Source organism: Halyomorpha halys, unplaced genomic scaffold (genome assembly GCF_000696795.3).
Source record: "Halyomorpha halys isolate HHAL.00 unplaced genomic scaffold, Hhal_1.1 Scaffold34.1, whole genome shotgun sequence".
Lineage (NCBI taxonomy): Eukaryota > Metazoa > Arthropoda > Insecta > Hemiptera > Pentatomidae > Halyomorpha > Halyomorpha halys.
This window is the reverse complement of record NW_027105031.1, coordinates 1,314,477-1,331,612: the sequence shown is the minus strand read 5'-3', so window position 1 is coordinate 1,331,612 and position 17,136 is coordinate 1,314,477. Positions and strand designations below refer to the sequence as shown.

At 29.1% G+C, this 17,136-nt stretch overlaps 1 protein-coding gene across 8 annotated transcripts in view; it reads right to left on the bottom strand.

Annotated features, from left to right (window-relative positions):
• The window catches only part of trc (Serine/threonine-protein kinase tricornered), a 334,990-nt gene that overhangs the window by 254,033 nt on the left and 63,821 nt on the right, over positions 1–17,136 (bottom strand). For 2 of the 8 annotated variants that reach the window (XM_067047856.1, XM_067047853.1), the window contains exon 1: positions 14,821–14,941. The exons of 5 other annotated variants lie outside the window; for them this stretch is intronic. The gene's annotated coding sequence lies outside the window, so the exon portion shown is untranslated. Of the gene's footprint in view, positions 1–14,820; positions 14,955–17,136 lie in introns of those variants that run through there. One more of the 8 variants, XM_067047848.1, reaches the window with a different exon arrangement.

Sequence of the window (17,136 nt, the reverse complement as noted above, 5' to 3'; positions counted from 1 at the left end):
TAAGTATCCATTGGCTTTAAGGGAATGGTTAAGTATAAAAAATAATAAAGTAAAAGGAATCAATAGAATAATCGATTCACTAAGAACCAGTGAACAGTTGGAAATCGATTCAGTTTAAAAAATTTAACTCAATATCTCTACTCAGATATTCAATGTCTGAATAATAGGGTGGGCGTTAGGGGTGAAAATGACCAAAAATAGATGAGATTTCCACCCCTCAATAATTTCTCCAAGAGGAGAATTATTGTGGGATTTTGAAAAAATAATATTAGAACACTATAACTAAAACAACATAAGAAGTAATGATATAGGAAGGTTTCATGAATATGAATAGGGAGTGATAGGGGTAAAATTTAAAAATATCGTTTAAATTTAACAATACAACATCTTGCTAGAGCATACACTGCGATTGAGGACAAGGTTGATGTTGATCAAATAAACCAAGAAAGGAGCAAGCAGTATTTTATAAAACATTTTTATTATTTATAGGTCAGGTGAGCTTACAAAGAGGGGAAGCAATGACGGTCGGTAAACAAGCACTATATGATAAGATAACGCTGACATGTTTAACTAATAATTTCAGTTGGGATCGTCGGTTCCGGGAAAATATACGAGTATCTCAGCAAAGATATCGGCATTTAACATGTGCTATTTCAATACAAAGTTACGGGAAATATTATTCATCGACACGTCTTATAAATATAACTAAAGTAATTCTAATTTTTGGTGTTGGCATGCCAACATTTCATGAAATGGAATAACGAAATTAAAAATACATTATATAAAATAATAAAAAAAAATCAATTAGGTTGATTAAATAACTATTTTCTCATACAAACATCTGAGGCCTGTTTATCGAAAAAAAGCAAATTTACCATTTAGGAAATAATGATATACAAGGAAAGTCAGTTATTGAGGAAAAGTAAATAAATTGAAAATTATAAACAGAAATAGTTAAGCTGTGATGGAACGAAAAAATACTAATTTTTTTTTTTTAAATGAATCCTGAATTGTCATTAACGGCGTGATAATTAGGAGAAAATGGTAAAAATACTGTTTTAGAAGAAACGATGTAGCAATATTAAAAAAAATCATAGAAGCGTCCTCAAAAAGGTATTGGCCATTGTAGGACATTACTTAACGGATTTTTACTTAACGTGCGAACACGTTTCGGGACTGAAATAGTGCTTTAATCATTGTACGTTAATTTTTATCTATAATAAAAATTTAATTACTTAAATTTTTCACAGTAATGTCAAAAATATGAAAGCAAATGACTTCGAAAAACAGCTTGGAAGAGATCCAAGCGCAATTTGTCAAGAGTAAATCACCACCAACTGTATGCGAGGCTCTTAGATCACCTTAAAAACACGATTGAAAATTGGACTTTTTCTTACTTCAACCTCGAGGTGGAAGAGAAGTGTGAAATGCTGAGGGAAGCATAATTGTTATACGACATAATCAATCATTAATTACTATGTAGTGATTTATTTGGTAAATAGGGAAATTTCGGGTGGATCTCGTATGTGTAAAAATTATAAGGCAAGATTACTTCATTACAATTAAGAATGTTTAAAAAAAAAAAACTCTAGTCACACTCATATATCCATAACTGGTACATTTTTGAAGTGAAGTAAAACAAATCACCATATATTGTTTTTTAGATTTATTTACATTTATATACAAAAAATTGCGAGCTAGCAAATAAAAACCCGCAAACTAATGTTGTCTTTTAATAAATAAAAAATAAAGTAAACCACTTTGATACTAATCTACAAAGACAAAAATATCTGATATTTTTTCTAAAGCATATACAATTTGCTTTTTTACAATTTTGCTCCTTATTACGACTTGAAGAAAGTCCATTCAGTATTTATTTTATTAAATAGATAATCGACCCTGCTTTAGAAGACGTTCAGAGTAGTGAACAAAATTAATTGGAAAAATAATTCTAAAAATATTTTATTTATGATAGTATCCTAAGGTCTCCCTTTTCAATTTTTCGGATCAATTTTTTATCCTCAACTTTCGAGAGACATCTCCAGAGACAGCTGAATCCAGCAAATTAAATATATTTTAAATAAAAAATTTATTGATTTAGAAAAATAAATATATCATGTTGTTGTATCTAAATAATTAAAGTTGCAGAAAATGTGAAATATATGTCTGATGGGGTGACGCTGAAAATACATGAAAATAATCAATAGAATAGGCCGAAACGAAAAAATGTAAAATATCTGTATATGTAGACACACAATAAAACTGAGTTTTGTTATTATTGTATAATTTTATACTAAAAAAGTGGGCTTAATGTGATTCATAAGGCTTATTCCTAAGTTGTTTTGATTGCTATTTAATAATATAAAATGAATGAAAACAAAAACAACCAAAATAAAGCTTCTTATAGTAAATAATTAAATAAGAAATGACTATTATATAATAAATTATTACATAATAGCTGAAAAAGCTCGTCTGTAGCCTACCGATCAAAGTTCTCATTTATAGTATCAAATTTAAATTAAAGCACAAGTATATATAAGTATACAAGAATTACACGAAATTCTTTTTTAAAAAATTTAAATTATCCTGATTTTACAAAATTTAAAAAAGGTTTTAAAAACAGGAAAAATGAATATTTAGAAAAAAAAAAAAGTAGCGATCGCGGTTAAAATATTAACAACACTAATCTCCTTAGCATTAGTATGTGTTCGGTAACCTAGTTCTTTCCAAGGTCCAAGTATTTTCTCAGTGCAGGGAAGCCAGACATGCTCATTTTTCTCCCCGTCCTTACTACAGTGTGTTCGTTATGCACTGATAACTTCGCTAATTGTTCTTCACGCTTAGTTAAATAATTTTAAAACTCGAGGGGCGAAACGTAACGTATACTGATGAATTAATGCGGAATGTACTGTTAGGAAAACTGTATGAGGAATGTTTCCATTCATTAAATTTGAAGCGAATCAGAAGAAACAATAATGTCAGACACAGTAATGTATAATTTATAATAAATGTCAGACCCATGTTTTACGTCCGAGAGCCTCATATGCTTTTATTCAATATGAGTTGACAACTAACCGGCAATGCTGGGCTATGAATATGATAAAGATGGATGTAGATATGATATCCCAATAATATGGTATTTATCCCAATAATAAGATTAAGCAGGAAAAAACTATCCCACCATACTGTTGTCATGAAAACTTTACACATGTAGACTGTGTAAAGTCGACACAAACGTATTAATTATAAGTGCGAACTAATTTTAAGAAAACAATACGTATATTTTTTTGATAGTAAAAGCAGGATATTGATAAAGAAAAAATATTTGCGAAAACGTTATTTTATAGATAAAATAGGAAAAATAGAAACAGTGAAAGGGAAAAAACAACTTATTTATGTGAAATTTCATCGTTTATACAAAATTGTTGTTTTTTTTCACTAATTTCTAGAAAATGAGGCTTGACAACCAAAAATTTTATATGCTACTATTTTAAAGGTTATTTTGTTTCAGGATTCATACAAATAATATAAACTAAAAATTTACGGATTATTACTATCAGTATTGTAAAGATGGCTTTACACCGTAGATAGCATTGCTAATAACAAGTGATAGGAGCAGTTTTGAAAATATGCTTACGTATGCATGAGCAAAAGATATATAGATCATCCTAATTCATCTCGGACTAAATAAATGTTAAATTTTGAGTAATTTCACAGTCTTGTGCCTAAGAAGTTTTCAAGGCTGCAGGCCTCTTAAATTGAGTTGTATATTCGAAGAATTCAGCCGGCTTGGTTCTAAATTCTCTCAGAACTTTATTTTAGATAAAGTATGTAGTGAGGGGGATTTGAAAAGAAGGTTACATACACGATACCTTCGCGGAATAAATAGAAAAGGATTTTTCATTATATATATATATATATATATATAAAATGATTATATATTGATATATATTGGATGCAGAGTACTTTGTTTAGGTACCGACACAAACATCACTAGTACCAAACGGAAATCTTAAATTGTATTACATTTTTCAAATGCAAGAAGATTATAAAATTACAATTATAAGATTAAAATACTTCATTGCATTTAATGAGTGAAGAAAATCAGAGCAGATTGTCGCCTATATCAAGGTTATACGTAAACACGTTTTATTATGCAACGTCCGAAAAAAATAAAAACTCACTCTAAGGTATAATTAAGTATTTTTCGTTGGTGGCATAGTTAACATATTGTTGCTACATAGTTTTAATTTATTTATTTAATACCAGATCGTCCTGGTTGGCCTAACATGGTTGATATAACCGTTACATTTTATTTATTTTTGAACAATGGGGGGTAGAGCCTCCTACAAAAGACACGCCTAACTTTATACAACGTTATAATTAAAAGAAAATAAGATTAAATAAGTAGATAAAATAATGCTTCCTTATAAAAGAGAAAAGTAAAATTAAGAACAAAAAATAAGGACATTCATAGACCTAACAAAACAAAGATTTATGAAATTATTTGATACTTCTTCATACATGAGAATTCGTATAAAATCTAAACGAATAAAATTTCAATTCGTTAAAAGCCCATGTTAAATTGCGGATATTTTCTTTGACGGTGGTGAGAGCGCAACAAACTCGATGTTTGTGTATGTTCAAGCTAGATTGGAAACTTATAGATAACCAATCCTGATGCTATGATTTTAATGATTATTTATTTTGTTTACAATTTTTGTGAGTTATACCTATTTTTCAGATCCCTCTATAAAACATTTCATAGAGTAACACTATGAGAAGAAATACAACCTAATTCAAAATATTACCTTACTCTACCTAGGTTAGAGTACTAGAAGGAGAAATGATTGTTAAACTTTTTATTGAAATGGATTCCGATTAGGTTTTACAATTTAGATATCTGGAGGTGACGCACCTCCGAGTGATGATGAAACAAACGTAATTAAAAGAAACAAATAACGTGATACCATGTTAAAAAAATAATAATAAAGAAAAGGTTGGAGAAAGGAGAGGTTAGAGGGTGATGTGAACAGAGTCGATGGGACCCTTCCTGCCCTGTCATATCACAGGAAAGGAGGATAAGTCATAATAATGTGTAAATAGTTGCTTGTATCATATGTTGGAAACCGCGCCAATAACAGGAAACACTATGCCCAGTAGCCTGGGTCCTTGGAAGCAGCTGATCATTCAAGGTCACAAGAACAGCCTCGAGGTAGAACTGGTCCAGATACACCTAGATCGATTGTTGTATGTCACAGAAACATAAGAATAAATATTTTGTACAATTTTACTAAAGATAAATCAACACTTTTTTTATTTCAAAATATAGCTCATTTGAATCATAGAAATAGCTAAGCTTTTATTAGTTAGAACTATATGTCCCTTAGTACATGCTAAATGCTGAAAACAAATGGATCCGTTAAGAGAAAAAATAATGTAAGTCATTCTGTTCTCATTAAAATTAATTTTCAAAAATAAAAAAGGAATTTTTTCATTAACCTCTGAAAGCATTGAATTCCAATGTTTTTAAATATTTGGAAGTGCTGGTGGCTGACAAGTTTTAATAGAGAACAATCTGTCATTTCTCACTAAAAACATGTAATTTCATAATACAACATTATATAATATATATTGTAATAATAGTAACATAAAAACAGTTTCTACAAAACGGCTCTATTATAAATACGTTTATTAAAACAACGTAAGATACCTTGGACCGCCGGAGAAAATAAATCACCAGGAACAAACATATAAATCTAAAAATAAAGGATGTGATAAGAATATACAATCAACTTTCTCATGCTATAGACTACAAATCTCCATTTGGTATAAAGCATGGAGCGACGCATATAAATATGTCAAGAGGTACGTAATAAAACATTTAAATTTTATTAATTCTAATTGTGAAGTGGCACGTTAAGAATACAAATAACTATATAGTGACAGTGCCAATATAAAAAAAACTTGAGAAAAGAATTTAAGTCACGCAATTGCCACAGAATAAGAAAATAAGTTAAGGAAAGAAGTTCCATAGACAATAATAAAAGCACTATAGTTCCATCACTAAATTCCTATTTTCCCCCTCTTGCTAGTTTGGAAAAAAAGAAATTTAAGTGTTTCATAAATGCTAAAAAAAAAGAAGATAAAATGGCAGAGGGAAGGAGGAAAGGAAACTGAGAACTCCAGAAGGTACATTTCTGAAACCTAAGCTCAATTTGAATACAAATTTTCAACTCTTATACTAAATTTAGGAACCCTTCTTAAGAGGTATAGGAGGATGGAAGACACTGAAATAGCAAAATGGCATAATAAAAAAGAGACTCCCGAAGAGATATAGAGGAAACAAAAGTAGATACTTTTTTAATTAGTCTTTTCGAAGAAGAAAATTAGTTTACCGATTTAAGTTACATAGGTATTTAAAAAGTAACATACACAAATTTATTTATATTCTGTCAAACACCAACATTAATCAACAAACTTCAGTCATTCTCACAAAAGAGTCACAGAAATAAAAGGAAACTGTTGGTCCAAACGAATTTAATTATTTCTTTCCGAAAGTCAATCAGGGAGAGTTGACCTTTCAATTAAAACAACAATAGGCAGAGGTTTTCAGAGAATCCAGTCAAAGAGTAATAATTAAAATGTCAATTTCAGAACATTTCGCACACACACGCCTCATATCAGCATTACAGTCATGTTGGAAGGTAGAATATTAATATAATATAGTTAGTAACAAGCACCCTGAAGGATGAGAAAAAGCCTGTTAACAATTTATTATAATTCCTACAACAAATCTAGAATTATTTATAGAATATAATCAATAATAGGGGTATTCATGATCTTTAGTTTAACTTGTTGAAGCGTGTTAAATGGAAAAACTCATGTTAAACGGAGAAATAATTGTTTCCTTTACCATGTTAAAACGACAAAACATATTACATGGTAGATAGTCTGTTGCTAGGTCTGTTAAATGGAGAATGACGTCACGCAACAGACCAGCTGAGTTCGTCAATGTTTTATTTGTTGTTGTTACTTGCTCGTATGTTTTGTTTTGATTGTGTTAGTATTGTTTTGAATGCTTTTATAACTAATAAAGCAATGGATGACAATAATAATGATGAATCAAAACATAGAGGTAAACAATAACATGAAGTTTTGGAAGGGAAGGTTATAAAACAGCTCAGAGCTCTTATGCATTTAACATGACTTTAAATAGGGCTGCTCACAATACCATACCCATAACATTTAACATGGTAAAACATTTTACATTTAACACATCACGAATACCCCTAATATTGTGGCAGCCCGCAACCAAAAACAATAAAATAAATTTTAAAAATTAGTATAATGATCTGTGTATGTAAAACAAGAATTATGCCAAATAATAGTAAGCCAGGTTCAAATTCATTATGTCAATAATATAAACAGCGAAAACTCTAAACTCATCTGATATTTTAACAGAAAAAAATGATAATGATACAAACAATAACTGAATTAAGGCGTAAAACATAAGAAAACATTTATATACACATAAATGTATATTTGTATATATAAATGAATTATGAATAAACATATAAGATCACGCCCATAAGAAAATATGAATCCAAAGTCCTCCAGACATTGTAAAACAACATTAATTAATTAGTAACTAAGTTATATTGGTTTAAAATTTATCAATGCTCATTCGATTCACAGGATTATCCTACAATAGTACAAGGTAGTATACAATATAAATCGTTGAATTTAAATTAAATTTACAAAAAAATATAAACATACAAGCCTAGAGAATTATCTAAACAAGGCGCATAATGACCCAGATTTCATTAACGTAACAAGTGCTAACTTTTTTCTTTTTAAATGACCTTATGTAGAAACAATAGGTGGTTAATTTTACCTCAACATTATGACCTAATTGATATAAATTCTTCCAATAAATTTAACTTCATCTTAAATTAACATATATATAACTCGAAAATCTTAATCTTAACTTATTTTAATTTTTACTAAACATATGAGTTAAATTAATGTTGGAGTTTATAAAGCCGGTAACGTCTAGGTTTCGAATAGGATGGACAAACAGGTTTCTATGAAGTAATTGGTGTTTATACGATGGGTAAAAATAAAAAGTTCTTAAAACAAAACAATAAAACATCCATATCAGAACCAATTCAACGCCAAAAAGATGCAAAATGAGATGCTTTTAATAATAAAAAATCATTTACGATCCTACAATAAACACTGGTAAAAGCTACGGAAAGCATAAAAAGTTTCCAACTAGAAACAAAAAGAAATAAATTTTAAAAAATATATTCCTAATTAGAGAGTAAGCATTGCAGGAATCTATCTTCATTATTATCTTTATCTTTCTTAGGTATAAATAAGTTCCATTAGTGAATAAGTTCCTATAAAAGTAATCTATAGCACATTTATGAAGCAGAGTGGTTTATATTAATTTAAATTTGAAAACTAAAAATATTTTGTGTAAATAAATTATATAATTGTTCAACTAAACAATAATTTAAAGACTTTGCCGATGAACATAGCAAATGGGCGGGCTAGGAGTACACGTTGAGAGGTGAAGGTCTGGTGTCTTCCGCCTCCTAGGTCAATGTTTCCTCCGGTCGCTTGTGTAGTGGTGCCGATTGCCACATGTTAAAACATTCAGCTCTGAGCAATCATCCATACAGAAACAACCATACTCCTTCAGCCAGAGTGATACCATACACTATCTTAAATTGAGTAGTTAAGAAGATCAGTAAATAGCATTAACATAAAACAAAACCAATAAAAATAACTTAAATTAAACTATTTTAGATCAAATTAAAATCAATTAACATGATTTAATTTATTTGAATGGTCAAAAAATTGTCTTATTTACTTAAGAACTAAGAAATCGTCATTAATAATTTTAAAAAGAAAACCAAAGGTTTATAGCAATTTAAGAAACATACGGACTGAAAATAACTATTGATTTTTGTTACAAAAGGGTTTCAATTACAAATAAATTTTTATTTTTGTAAAATAAAAATTACGATGAAATAAATTAAAATGTATTTTAGATAATTTATAATTTTTTATAGTTATATATATTTTTTTAATTTGACCTAAAATAAATTAATTTGTGTTTAGTTTCCATTTCCTTTTTAAGTAGTTTTCTTATAATTGTTATCAGCCAATGTTTAAAGTGAAAAATCTATTTATTATATTTATGCGTTTTATATTTCCCTACTAATAAAATCAACGTTTTGAGATTTTCTATATAATCGTGAAATTTATTGAAAATAGACAAAGAGAAATGCTTTATTTAGTCATTCTGCCCAAATACATATATTTACGTTACGTTACTAATAAGAACAATTTTTTTTTCTACCCTATCCTCATACAATCAATAATCGTTTATACACTAAATAAAAATATATTTTAATAATTTGTTTTCCTATTCAATTTGGCATTCTTTTCCCACTTATTTGGCCATTTTTTCTTCCTATTTCACTCTCTCATACCTCACCTCCCCTCCCCAATGATCAGCAACCCACGTTTGATCCGTTAAACAAATTAAAAGAATTTATCATTAGAGAGCAATGTAAAAATTAGTCAATATTCACAGCAGTAGATCAGTGAATGAAAAAAAGAGTGTGATACCTATGTTGACACATTCAATCTGTCTACCAACCAAAGACATTTTCGAAATTAAGTTTCTTGTCAGTATGTGATAACAATTAGCTCAGTGAGTTTACAGTTTAGCATTTAGCGTTCTTTTTTTTTTTAATATAGAATACTAAATAATGATTTCACAGTTTTTTTAAGCTAATGCGGGGTCCGAAATCGATATTATTAATAAGAATAAGAGTTTTCCTTTTTTTTCCGGTGTGAAATTCAGGACAAGCATTATAATAAATAGATATTTTTATACCTCCAAACAGGAAGTGAGGTTTGGATTTTTTTTTTTTTACTTTTAATTGGTATTTCTATAAAAGTTAATATTACCGTATTTGAAAAAGATTAAAGTATTTTATTAAGATTCATTAATCAAGTTCTTTACTTCATATTTTATAGTTAAAATCATTTATGTCACCGATTGGGCCAGACTGTGAACCGAGATATCTGAAAGTCAGCTTTCGGAATCGATTTGACATCCACGTACACCAAATTTTTCGGCTTAAAATCATATACTTTGTTATAACTTCATTTACTTTCAAGCCGATTTTCTCGGAGAAAGACAGGGTCTTTCCATCCGCGTACGCAAGGATTTTCTTTTTCATTCCGCGGGCATCCCACCATATTTGCTTGATGTTCTTCTCATTTCTTTTTCTAGGCCTACGTTGGAGAGGATTGGTAGAAGTCCATCTCCTTGTCTCATACTTGTTCTGAAAGGTTACAGATACTTCTCCTCGTATCACGTTTCTGTATTTAGTCTACAGAATCATCATAGCATAGGCGGATTTGAAAAAATTATTACACTGTAAATATACCAGATATATATTACTGTTTTGAAAAATAATCACTACATTATAGGACTGTTTTATAATGTATTTAAACTACAGACGATTACCCAAACCATTAAAAACCTTATTCCACCCATGGATGCATTCTTTAAAACTTTTAATATATATTGATATTAATGATATATGAATAACTTCTAGAACCGCACATATTATCTTGAAGCCAAACGTGGGCATTTTAAGATTTATTAAACTACTGAATTAAGTAAAATTCGGTTTATTTTTAAAATACACTGGGAATATAAAATGAATTATTCTCGCTTTAACCTCGTAGCCTGACGGTATTATGTAAAACACCTGAGCAAACAGACAGGGTAAATTTAATTTTGATCAACCACAACGATGCCTATTCCCTTTTAATGAAAGTATCAAAGAGAAACGAACAAATATTTAATTTGTTAACTATTTGGATATATTGCCTATATTTTACGATGGCTTTAATTAGAATATCCCTAAATCATTAAAACCAATATTCGTAAAATAGTAACATGGTTGGGGCAGTGATAAAATAACAGGAGAATGATGATATGATATTAATTAATAATTTATTTGAATTTTCATATCATGCTACATATTAATTCTGTAATTTTATACTTAGTGGTTCAAAATCAATTTAATAGTTCTAATAATTTAAAAATTATGTACAAATTTATTTTCTAAAATGAAATTTTTCCTTGATTACTATTTACATGTTACTTCAAGGCTATAATAGATGGTGTTATATTTTATATACAATACATATATTTGTAGTTTTAAACATCAGGAAAATTTTAAAAATACACAAAAACAGAAAATAAAAACAAATATAAATAATGAATAATAAAATATACAAGCTTCCGATAATTTAGGAACTAAGTTCATGTTTTATCTCGTACGTTTGGGGTGTATCTTTCCAGTGATGTTTTCTTTAAGTCTCATATTTTCTATATATATTCAAATATTTCCAGGTTGTTTGAAATAGGAGTAAGAGATTAAAAGTATTGTGACAATATGTACAATTATTACTAAACCGTCGGCTGTAAACCAGACAGAATAATTCAACTTTTGGTATACCAAGGATAATTGTTTAGTGTCCTTTTATGTAGAATTTAAATGAATATAATTTGCATAGTTCTACGTCCGTATTAAACAAGTAAGTTTCCGGACGGGAGTGTAACATGTTATTATTCACTTTTTTCAGTGATAATTACTAATGTGTACTATAGTGCAAGGGCACATGTTATGTGTTTGGCAAATACTAAAGATTTGTCCAGTTCCAAGCCAAAGTAATTGCTAGACCATGGGATTGAAGTTAAAACAAACTGACTACTGAGAGCAAGGGAACTACACACTTCCAAATGATTAATGAAAATTAAAATAATGCTATAAGAACCAATATAAATATACACAATATGCGACGTAATAAGAAACTAGTTTTTAAATAGCTCCCTTTACCTGAATTGAAAATGTATTTGAAGAAGGAAGGTACTAAAAAGTTTGAGTATATTTTAGAACAAATTAGAAACGCGGAAGTGAATTTTTGTTTATGTAGCCATACCTGGATCAGGGTTAATTAAGACATTTTCAACTTGTTAGAGCACGCAATTCTGGAGAAAAAAAATATGATTGGCAGATCACACAGACAACTCGACCTTCATAAAATCTTCTACCGATTAAAAATATTAAGTATATATCATATATTTATCAAGTTTTTATCAATGATAATGTTCACAGAATTATGCACCAATATTCTGTTATTAATTAAATTTAAACACACAAATATGGGAAAACCTCATAATTTCATAACACGATGATCATATTTGAGCCGAATAAATAAATAAAATTGAAATCCAAACATTTTTGGAGGAAAGGAGGTTGCCTTCTAATTTAAAAATTATCAAGATAAATCTGAAAACAAAACATCAAATATTTCTGATTCCAATGTTTTCTTAATTTAATACTATACCTAAGTTTTTCCTCTAAGAGTGAAAGCATTAAGAGAGGACAAAATTCAATCTAATAACAATATTATTCCTTAGAACAAATCTAAAACGAATACTTTCCTAAATATGTAACTCACAAGCATGGTATATCAAAGAAGAAAATATATTATTATTTCACTTTCTCATTATATTTATGAAAATACATTACTGTTATAATAAATATAAGAAAATCATCCCATTTCAAAATTCAAAACAATCACCAACAGTTTCTCACAAGATGCTAGCTGCTGATTAAAAATTTCTTATTTTTCAAATACTTCTTGTAAGTATTTACTATTAGAAGTTATCATGTGCTATTTTATTTTACAATTGTTTAAAATATAAAATATCAGGTTTACTTCATTCCATGTTCGAAATAAAAATTAAGTTCAAAATTACAATATCTTTTTTTTTAGTTTTTTTTTTTTTATAGTAAAAATAATGCCCATAAGGAAGTTTATATCACCTATACAAATCAGCAAAGTAAGAGGTAAAAATTAGTGAATTTTTTTCAAACAACAGGGCAGTTATAATTAGAGGAAGCAGAATAAATCGTTAATTAAATTGGTTATTATTTTTATTTCCATGCTCTATTCTCTTGTATTTTATAACATAAATTTGAAAATACACATATTTATCAATTGTGAACCAAACAATCCGATAAAAAAAATATTCTTATACGATTCCACAATAGAAATCACTAAAATTAATACTAATTATTGATTCGCTCAAGCAATCAAATATGGATTAAATAGTCTTCAAAAGAATTTTTAACATTGCGAACATTTTTCTATAATCATTCAAAAGTGAAGTATGGACATATGACGATAAAAGGAAGGTTAGATAACTCGATAACTGTGTTTACTTGTTTTATTTAAGGACCAAACTTCAATACCTGATAAATGATCGAGCAAGGTTTAGCATTAAAAATATGTTTCGCATGGAACAAAATTGATGATTTGTCATATTTATAACTATTTTAGAAATTATTTATGAAAATACTTTTTTAACCAATAACAGGATAGAAATGGATTGATGAAATTATATAGAATTTCATATTAAAGATCAGTTGCAGGTGCACAAAAAAAAAAAAAAAAAACACGGACGTAAATACCATATTTAATACGACTTTAAATGTTAATCCATCCTAATTTTGTCTTGCGGAAATTATTTCAACCGAGAGGAAGGGAAAAGAATACAGCATTGTGAAACAGCACACAAGGAAAAATTTTTTATACATTAACTTACACGTTTAATTCAATTTGGGAAACAGACACTGAAACACATTGTTCTGTAATTAGAAAATCATTTTGGTTCTTGAAGATAAAATGATCAATCTTTAGAAAATATGTAGGATGTCTTTGAATAAGAATACAAATACACTGAATTTATATTTCATATTTTTATACATTTTCGTTTCGAATCTTCGACTCAAATTGAAAAAGTTCTAGGGAAGATATATAAAGAAGATAAATGTTATTTATGATTTTATACTATTTATGTTTTTTTTGAAAAGTCAAAATGATTTCTGAACAGTTCAAAACATATAATGATCTTCATTTTTTATGGTTTCAATTGACGTGAATTAATTCGCAAATAAATAGAGGCATTTCTAACGTCCCTCGTCTGTTTACGTAAATTTTAAGATAATTTCAAAGGATAATTCATATAAAATGTACAATTCTTGTGATTTTCAATTTCAATATTCAACAGATCCAAACTGTGTTTAGCAATTTTCTTTTCAACTTTCAATAGAAAAAAAATTGATTAGATTATGTAAAAAATAGAGAACGTTTTCAAATGTCACTACTCAAGTGTAATTTGGTTGTTCGCAACTGCGATCCGGAAGGTTTATATCTTCAGACTCAGTTTTCATCTGGAATGCTCAACTAACCGTTATAGCACTGAAGTTTGATTCGATAGACAAGGAAAACGAGATTAAAATAAGAGAAAACCTAAAATATAAACTAAAAGATATTTAGGTTTTTTTAAATTCATAATTTTCCTAACACCTAAGTGAGAACTCAAGAACTTTTTTCTGATTGATTATTTTATTGTGTCTTGTCACCTTGAACATATAAAAAGAGTATGGAATAGTTCATATAAACTTAAATTAAAACATAAATCAATTATTTGCTAAAACCGAATAAAATGGCAAAAATTACTACAACTAAAATTTGTTAACGATAGTTTAGCTTAATGTACATCGAGAACGTTACATTTGAGACCTTACCATTTACGAAACGTAGTCCCTTTCTATTACACCTTTCCAACATGTGTTGCTCGCAAAGTACAGGTGTTAGTTATACCCTCAAATATATTTATTATATTATTGTTATAATATTTTTACATACCGTTGGAATGCGACGAGGAGCCGTGGGGCGGAGGCGCGGCCCCCGAGTGGGCGAGCTTGGCGATCCAGCGGAACAGCCGGGCGAGTAGGGAGGCCGTAGTGTCTGACTCTCGACTGGCACTGCACTGGCCCCTACCTCACTAGTACCGAGAGGGGGGCGATGCAGGGGGAGGGGGCACTCTCCCTAGTGTGCCATAATTATTGTACTAATAAGTTTTAGCACTAACAAAATACGGATAGTATTTTTATTTTCATAATTGTAGGAAGATAGTCCATGTGGCGGTCAATAAAGGTATTAAAATAGTAAAAGAAAATTATTTGTTATTAACAAACGTTACGCACCACTTTGCAGGGCTAAATGAAAAAAACGAGATACAAACTTTATAGAATTGAAAGAACTATAAAATAAAAAAACATTTTTAAACAATTGTAATGTTTATAAAAAGTACATAAAAAAGAAATAATAATAATACTATTAGGAAGTATACATGTAGGAGGACTAGAAACTAGTTAATAATAAATACAAACAGGTGTGATAAAGTTCTAAATATAGATCTAGACTAATAAATTGTAGAAGAATACTCGTTAGAAATAGTTATAAATATGGTAAAGAGGTAGGTGTATAAGGTAGAACAGATAGGTGAAGTAAATATGGAAAATGTCCCCACTTTTTGGGCTAACTCTCAGGAATGGTAAGATTTTTTAAAATATATAGATAAGTAAACTGACAAAAAATCTAATCTCATATCTAATATTACAATAGGTAAATATATGAGATAAATGTAGAAATACAAAAAGTATAAGGTATTGCATGTAGTGTAGACAGAGAGACAAAAGAGTTTGTATAAATATATTATTTATTAACATTATAATATATTATCTTAGGATAAGAACCTAAAAATACAATATTTGTAAATGTTATAAGGTGATGGAAAAATAAATAAATACAATTTAAAAACAATAATGAAAATGAAAAAATAACATTTCCAGCTTGGGCCAGTAGCCAGAATGGAGGCTTTGTCAAAGTCGAAACATCCTCAAAGAGTTTGGAAGCTGGTTGGTCATGAGAATTTCTTGATGATTTATGTTATGATAATCGGGCTTTTAGGTAGCTTTTGGTCTCGCCGATGTAAGCTGAGTTACAGTTGGGGTTGGAACAAAGGATATGGTAAAGTATATTGGAATGGTATGGAAGGCTTATGGGGACTATTAAGTTGCTAAAAAGGTGGGAAAGCTTATTATAGGATTTTAGACCGAAACGTAAGTTGGCAATGGTAGATTGTAATGATTTTTGTATATTGTCAGAGAAGATGTCGATATAAGGGAGAGACCTGCACGACAGTAGTGGAGTAGTAGGTTGAGAAGTACTATGTGAAGAAGGTAAAAGTTGTAGTAGGGTTATTATATGAGTCTAAAAGTTTATGTGTGACGTTAATATGATGGATCTAATGATCAGATAAAAAAATAGCTAAAAAATAACTTATTAAGAAAATACTACTTACCTACCTACAACTTTCCACTTAACGTCACACAGAAACTTTAGTCTTTATGTAACATCTTAGACATGTACTTTATGTATATACATGTATATTTACATATTGTAATATTAGATAAGAGATTAGATGTTTTGTCAGTTTACCTATATATATATTATAAAACGAAGTACGAGGAAACAGAAGTACACAGCGTAATCTCGTAAATCTTTCTGAGGACCAAACGTGTCGTTTTAAAGCAATGGGAGATTTGGAGCTTGAATTTATTACGGAAATAAATGTTTTTGAGTGGTAAGAGATTCAATTATGACCAAAGGACATGAAATTCTGAAGCAAAGGGCATAGAAAATTTAAAGGTAGTTTAGATTGGTCTAAGTTAATGATGAAAAGGAAGAGGCTAGACCAAAAAATTAGGTCCGAAGAAATAGTAATTCATGTTAATATAAGTTAATGAGGTGTAGATAGTTAACCGTAGATTAATGATTGGAGAAGTTCGTCGGGGGTTGCGCTCAGCAAAGAACAACATAAATAAACAAAACCATATTTATTTATTTAATGCCTAATTATTTATGGCATAAATTAAATAAATATGGTTTTGTTTATTTATGTTGTTCTTTGCTGACCGCACCCCCCCCCTCCCCGACAAACTTCTCCAATAATATAAGTTAATAAATCGAGGATATGTTTTGGAGTTAAGACATTTTAGTTGCAAATTTCTGAACGTAGTTGTGCACAACTCTTTCAAAGACAACCGTAAGAAAACTTATAATACTAGAAGTGAATCAACAATCGCTTGGTGACCTATACCGGAAAAATTTATTGTG